The 6,995-nt window shown below is 52.4% G+C and overlaps 1 protein-coding gene across 2 annotated transcripts in view; it reads left to right on the top strand.

Annotated features, from left to right (window-relative positions):
* The first annotated feature begins 5,872 nt into the window (after positions 1–5,872).
* Cracdl (CRACD like) overlaps positions 5,873–6,995 on the top strand; it is a 108,849-nt gene continuing 107,726 nt past the window's right edge. Inside the window, exon 1 of one of the 2 annotated variants that reach the window (XM_060369882.1) lies at positions 5,873–5,920. The gene's annotated coding sequence lies outside the window, so the exon portion shown is untranslated. Of the gene's footprint in view, positions 5,921–6,361; positions 6,500–6,995 lie in introns of those variants that run through there. The other variant, XM_021631544.2, reaches the window with a different exon arrangement.

Genomic DNA, 6,995 nt, shown 5'->3' with positions numbered 1-6,995 from the left:
ATTCAAGTTTCTGTCAAACATTTGAGTTCAGATGCACCAAATTATCTCAATCCAATTCAATGTCTTCTCTAAATTCTCCATAAAGGGAGGAGAATTAACTTCTGGTATGAATGTGGCACTTATAACTGTCTTGGGGTCTGGCCACTGGATCTCAGCTTCCACTCATCTATTTATTGCTATTTGAGCTTTGGCGGGTCTCTCTGGGTTCCCTGGTACCCGGAATGGAGACTATCTATCGCATAACTGTGTTTGAGGTGTGAAAGGAGCACATGTGTACCTCCACACCCACTATGCCGCTGGCTCACGGGAGAGCAGGCTGTGCTTGGCACTGTGGTAAGAGGAAGTTCCCAGCAGGACCTGCAGCCCAGCATTCTCCTCCGTGCCCCCACCTGGGTGTTTCACCAACAGCCCAGCACTCGTTAGGGCTTCTTTCAGGCTTTCAGAAAACCACACATACTTTAAGCGGAAAACTTCAGCTCAGTGCTTGATCTCTGTGAGGAAACTGTTTCCAGTTGTTGCTTTACTGATGGAACTTTACACAAAGACAGGTTCGAGTGAGGGTCTGGAGGTGGGGGCTGGCAAAGCAAGGGAGCTCCGCTACCCGGGGCAGGCCAGGGCTGCTTCAAGCTGTGAGAGGCCTCTCAGGTGCACCAAACCGAGACTCGCTTCTCTGACCATTTCACACAGGGTTCCCACCCCAAGGCAATTCTGTATAGACTCAACACTGATCAGGCAATAAGCAACTAGATCCAAAATACAGCCAAGAAGACTTGTTACATACACATAAAATAAACCGTGGGCCCCTCCCCCCAACCTTCTGAAGGGGGAGGTGATGTGGTTATTAGTCCAGGGAGGGTCTACGATGCTGTCCCATTCCTCTCAGCAAGTCTACAAATCTGCCTGAGGACTCATTGGTACAGTCAGATCATAGATTCACAGCCCGTCTCCTAGTTTTCCATGGAAACAATGAAAAAATTATTCCACATCCTCCTTTCACTCCAAACACTATTTTTAGTGGCACCATTTGCTGTAGAAGCACTGGCTTCGTTCTTTCACCTCACCGCTGCAGCATCTCACTGACAGAGATGGTGGGGGGGCAGCTGTCTAAGCCGTCTCCAGAAGAGAGCACGTGTTCTCGGCACCAAACACCTACTTTTGGAACACGCTTTGTTTGTAACTCAGCCACAAATTAGTAACAGCCCAAATACTGGCCATTACCTTCTAAAAGTTTATACTCTATCAAATCAGCAAGATACTGTTTTCCTATCAAAGGAGCAAAGAACACGATCATTTTCACAGCTGTGGAGATAGTTGCCGGTTGAAATTTTGTGATGAGCAGAGAAACTCTGCAAGCTGCAGAACTGGACCAGGAGGTGGGCGTTCTGTAGAAAGAGGTGGGCGGGTGTGCATGTGTGTGTGTGTGTGTGTGTGTGTGTGTGTGTGTGTGTGTGCACCCTCCTCTGCACGCAGGTATGAGGCGGTGTTTCCCAGCAGTGGGTAACCTCGGGGCAGATGTTTTCTTATGCTCCAGAAAATGAGGATGGGAAGCACATGCTCTAAGATCCTGGGCAGATCCGAGCTTCCAAATCTGAGTTCCAGTCACGTAGCACATCGTGCTGGGGAGGCAAGAGCTCCAGGCAGCTCCATCTCCACGAATGCCGAGAACCGCATTGGGCAGCAGCGCCACAGCAGCGCGCTCATTGGCAGAGATTACCGCTCCTATTCAGCGCCTTACATTTAGACTCCCACATTTGTTCTCCTTGCATCTAAATTAGTCAGTGTGAAGACTTTTAAAAGATTAGCTGGTTTAAAGTCACATTTGCGAAAAGGAGCTATGTGGGCCAGTACAAGAATCAGATACATGCTTGTTACATCCCTCTGCCTGAAAGAAAAGTAGTGATTTGGGGCTTTTTCTTGGTAGAGTTCCCAGTTCTCTTATTTTAGATATTATTCCATTTAAACACATTATTATTATTATTACTATTATTACTACTATTATTATTATTATTGGTATTATTCCTCAATCATCTTCCAGATTCTTCCACATCCAGGAGCCAGAACATGACCACACATTTGTATAAACAAAGTAACAACCACAGTGTTCTATGGAAAACAATATCATTGATGTCTAAAACCAAACCAATTCTGATGGCTAGGTGTCCCTATAAAAGAACACACCATTTTGAAAAAGGGAAAGCACAATAGTAAACCCTGCAACATTTGGGTGGGTTAAATGGAAATTGTTTTGAAAGCATTGTGATGGACTTTGAGGGAAAATCTGTACCCTGCAGAAGAGCCTATACATTGCTGAAAAATATTTAAATACTTGTCAAGGCTCCAAACAAGATTAGCAGAGTTTAGCATGAAACAAACACACCAAGACCAGGAGGAGCAAATGATGCCTCTCAGCCAAGACTCTGGCTCCTTGTTAGAGGGGGGATAGTAACCTCCCTTTAGAGGAGTAAGTCTGAAGCTTTTTCAGGCAGCATTCCACCCCAGCGTCTCCGCTGGACCACTGCTACAGACAGGGCCAGTGACAGGGACTGGGGACTGGAAACCAGCAATTCGAAATCTCAATAAATGTTTTATTAGTCACCTATTGCTGTGATAATAAATTACCACAAGCTTAGTGGAGTGTGTTGTGAATGTGTGCCTGCAGGTGTGTGTGTGTGTGTGTGTGTGTGTGTGTGTGTGTGTGGCGTAAGCATGTGGAGGCCAGAGGGAAATGTGTGATGTCCTACTCTAGCACTCTCCCCATCATTCCTCTGAGACAGGGGCTCTCCCTGGAGCTGTTCTGCTGTTTGAGCCAGGCTGGTTGGCCAGCAATCCTCCTGCCTCTGCCCTGTTCCGTGGGTGCTGAGGATCAGGTCCCCTCCCTCATACAAGCCTGGTACCTGCTCCCAATTGGCAGTTTTCAGTAAGCCAGTCTTTTTCTAGTTCTGGGGGTTGGGGTCATGGTAGGAATCTCACTGGGATAAAACCAAGGGGTCTTAATGATAAAACTGATGAAATCAAGGCTTGTATTCATCCGGAGGCACGGGGTGGGGGGAGGGGAGAAACTGTGTCCTGGCCTTTCAGCATCGGATTCTCACATTCCTGGGCTCATGGCCTCCTCCTGCACCCTAAGGCAGGGATTGTGGGGTTCTCCCACTGTCTCAGCTCCTGTCATCTCTCGGGACACTGTATGCCCCTCCTCCCACGAGCAGCTTTCTCACTGTGTTGGGCCCACCCAGGTGACCCAAGAAACTCCTCCCATCCTGCCCTCAGCTGATGAATGACCACATTTCTGTAACCATTTCCCGTGAAGAAGCAAATGCGTATGCAAATCCTCCACAAGAGACTATGGTGGGAACTGGGAACAGACAGTGCCTGAGGGCAGCCATGGCTGGCAAGGAGCCACCCAGGGACAAATGAAAACGTGAGTGGGGGTGCCAGAGTCCCAGGCTCACTCATACCTACTCACTAGGAAAGTCCTCTGCCACTCTCTTAAGGAAGGAAATGCCAGAAAATACACACTGATGGGCCATCTCCATACCACCAAAGAAGGCTGTAGCACACCGTGGAATCAAGGCAGCAGTGAAATACTGAACATTAAATTGTGAAATAGCCACCTAGCAAGTCGTTAAGAACGTGTACTTAGGAAGACTTCATTATCACACGGGGAAATAATATTTTACTGTAGTTCTTTAGAGAGAACATAAAATTATTTGCCTTAATCTCAACTATATTTTATTGGGAGGGTCGGGGTGGGCTGAGCCAAGGCTTGGGGTGTTCTGAGGTCCACCCCCTTCCCTGTGCCTTGACTTGAACTGTGTAGGAGACATTCGGATATCCTCTTCATAGTAAACAAAAATGGAAACAAAACAGAAAACAAGCAGACAGACCCAGGTGCAAGCGTGACTTCTGGGGTTGGAGGGCTGGTGGCCGCCCTTCCTCATTTATGCAGAGCCCATTGTTCAGGAAGCAGTTAAACATTCAAAGACAGCCCTGCTGAGGCCGGAGAGCTTGCTGTGCGTTTAGCCTTGAGCAGCTGAGAGCAAGGCCTGACTATAGGAAGAGAGGACGTTGCTGTAGGCTGTGGTTTTAGACAGAAAAGCGTGCTGAGAGGACCAAGGGCTTGCGGTACTCACTCCTGGTGCCCGGAAAAGTGGTATCTCGTAGCTGCAATCAAGGCCAGCGAGGATGGAGATGGAGAGGGCAAAGGCAGAAGAAAGGCATGGAGCGAGCTTTGAGGACTGTAGGTAGTCTGAAAAGAGTCTGAGATGGAAGAATGGTTGCACATGGCTTGGAACAGCATCTAACTTCTGACAAAGGTGTGTTCCCAGAGGAGACAAAATGGACCGGAGCAGCGTCGCCTCCCTGGTCTTGTCAGTAGGGTCTTTTCCCTTGGAAGGGAGTGTTGGGAATAGATAGAGACCTTCCAGCTCTGGAAAGCCACCAACCTTATGCTCTTGGCTATTTGGTGGTTTCTTCTGGCTTCAAGAAGCCATGTTTCCTTTGAAGTTCCACAAAGCCTTTCTTGAATACATTAGCCTTTTCTCAACTGGCTTGGAGGCTTGGTGACAGAGGTGCTAAGTGCGGACAGCTCTGAAAACCAGAGTTGCCCATGAAGGTGGGAGTCCCTGGGCGGCAGGCAGCTCTGCCTTCTCACATTCCCTCCTTCACTTTCCATGTTGCCACCCTAGTCACCAAGTTCCCAAACACTTTCTATTTTGGGTGTTGACACTGTGTTCTCAGCGTAGCTAATCACCAAGAGCCTCTTTTTCCTTCCCCTCTGAAGCCCTCCAGGAACTTCAAAAGCCACCCACAAACACGCACAAATAAAGCCAGAGGCTTCCGATATTCTGGAAACAAACTTCTTAGGTTAGAAAGGCAATTTGCAGAGTCAATAAATATTCAGTGGTTACAGCTGTGCAGAACACACGGGGATCTGAACAGCAAGCCGCAACAGGCTCAAGGTGGGTGAGGCTTGCTCGGAGTTGTTCAGCTTAGTTGGAGAATTTTAAACAAGACAGACATCCACACCTGACCGATCCATTTTCTCCTTCGTGAGTCACCTGCTCATTGGGAATCGTTGTTAATGGGGGCTGGGAGACTGATTCATGATTTGTTTATGTTCTTTTAATAGAGGACATTTAATTCATTTAACCATCAAAGGGGACTTTTAAGTGGCCAGCTTGAGCCAAAGGGATTGATTACATCAAAAAGTTTAAAAGGCGACTTTCTTTTCTGTGTCCAGCTAAGTGAGGTCTGCTGCCCATTCTGTCCCCTATCTTGTTGGGGATTTTGGTCTCATTTTAAAGCCAGCTGCGGGGAGAGAATTTTCAAGACAGCGGTGGATTCCTCTACATCTCCCAATAGCGTTAGCATCGCTGCAAAGTCAGGACTCGGAGGCCACACCAGGCCACTGTCTGTCTGATGGTCGAATTCTTCTTTCCACCTGGGGCTGGTGCCGCAGCACTCGGCACCCTGCTGGGTTCGGTTGACATTCCTGTATTTCCTCCCGGACTTGGGCAGAACCAGCAGACCAAAGCCTGGGGCAATCGGGGCTCTCTCTGTAGGTAGCTAATCAGCTGAGCAGGTAGGTATTCAAAGCAGTCCTTTTCTCCCTCAAAGGGGCCAGCTCCTCAGTTAAATGAGAGATAGAGATAGACAGATGATAGAAGATAGATAGATAGATAGATAGATAGATACAGAGAGAAGAGACACAGACACACACACACACACACACAGACACACACACACACACACACACACAGAGAGAGAGAGAGAGAGAGAGAGAGAGAGAGAGAGAGAGAAGGCGAGGCTGAGACGTCTCTTCCAGCTTTTCTTCTCACACTTGCCAGTGTCAGAGCAATGATTCACCTAGAGACGGGGCGGCAGCTTCCCCCACTAGCCTTCAGCCGCTCGGACCCACGAGGTTACGAAACAACAACTTTTACTTTTCTTCCGCGCACGTCCCTCCCTTGCACCCGGACGCCCACTCTCCCCAGGTGACTGGGAGGGGGCGCGCAGGAGCCGCGAGCGGGGACGTCCCCGTTCCCCGCCGGGTCCCCGGGCCCCCGGACCCCGCTCAGGCGGGAGCCAGCTGGGCTCCCAGCTCCGCAGCGCCGCCGCGCGGGGTGGCCCGGGTCCCGCGTGCCCGGCGGGAGCGGCGCGGGGGAGGCGCGCGGGCCTGGGCGGCGCGGAGCCGAGCGAGCGAGCGAGCGAGCGAGCGAGCGTGCGGAGCAGCCGCGTCCGCCCCCGCCGGGCTGCGCGCCGCCGAGCCGGGAGCCGCGAGCGCGCGCCCAGCGCAGGGCCAGCGCGGCCGCCCGAGGGTCGCGCCCGCGTCCGCGTCCGTCCCCCGGCCGCAGACCTCGCGCCCCCCGCGCCCTGCCGCCACCTGCTGCGCGGCGGCCCGGGGCGGTCAGCGCGCCCCCCGGCGGAGCGGCCCCCGCGCGCCCCGGCGGACCGAGCATTCCCGGCGCGCTAGCCGAGCACGGCCGCGCTCCGGTGCCAGGTAGCTGGGACGGTCTGGAACGGCGCGGCCACGCAGCGCGCGCGGGGCGCAGACCCCGCGGGGGTGGAGGGGGCCGGGGCTGCGGGCCGCCGCGGCCCCGAAGGCGCGTCCCGAAGGGGAGCTGGGGAGGCGGTGGCGGCCAGAGCGCAGGCAGCCCGGGGCTCTCTGCACGCGGGGCCCACGCCGGCCCAGGAGGGGCCACGTCCACGGCGCGGTGGCCAGTGGGGCCGAGAGAAGCCGGACGCGCAAGTGCCCAAAGTTTTCCTCTGAGCGCTTTGCTGGACTTAACTTTGAAATGTGAGGCAGAGCGGAGCAGTTTAACCAGTTTTAACACTAAGAAAACGGGGGGGGGGGGGGGCTTGCTGTGTGCGCTGCCTTTCGGTTCTTGGTACTGGGCACGAGCGTGGCTGTCTCCACAGAGTGGACGTGCTGCCTGTCTTCCTTAGGCTCCAGATCATGGTTTATTTAACAGGCTTGGGGCTTGGGTTACATGCCA

This window comes from Meriones unguiculatus, chromosome 16 (genome assembly GCF_030254825.1).
Source record: "Meriones unguiculatus strain TT.TT164.6M chromosome 16, Bangor_MerUng_6.1, whole genome shotgun sequence".
Taxonomy (NCBI): domain Eukaryota; kingdom Metazoa; phylum Chordata; class Mammalia; order Rodentia; family Muridae; genus Meriones; species Meriones unguiculatus.
The sequence above is the reverse complement of the archived record's forward strand: the minus strand, read 5'-3'. Positions and strand labels throughout refer to the sequence as shown.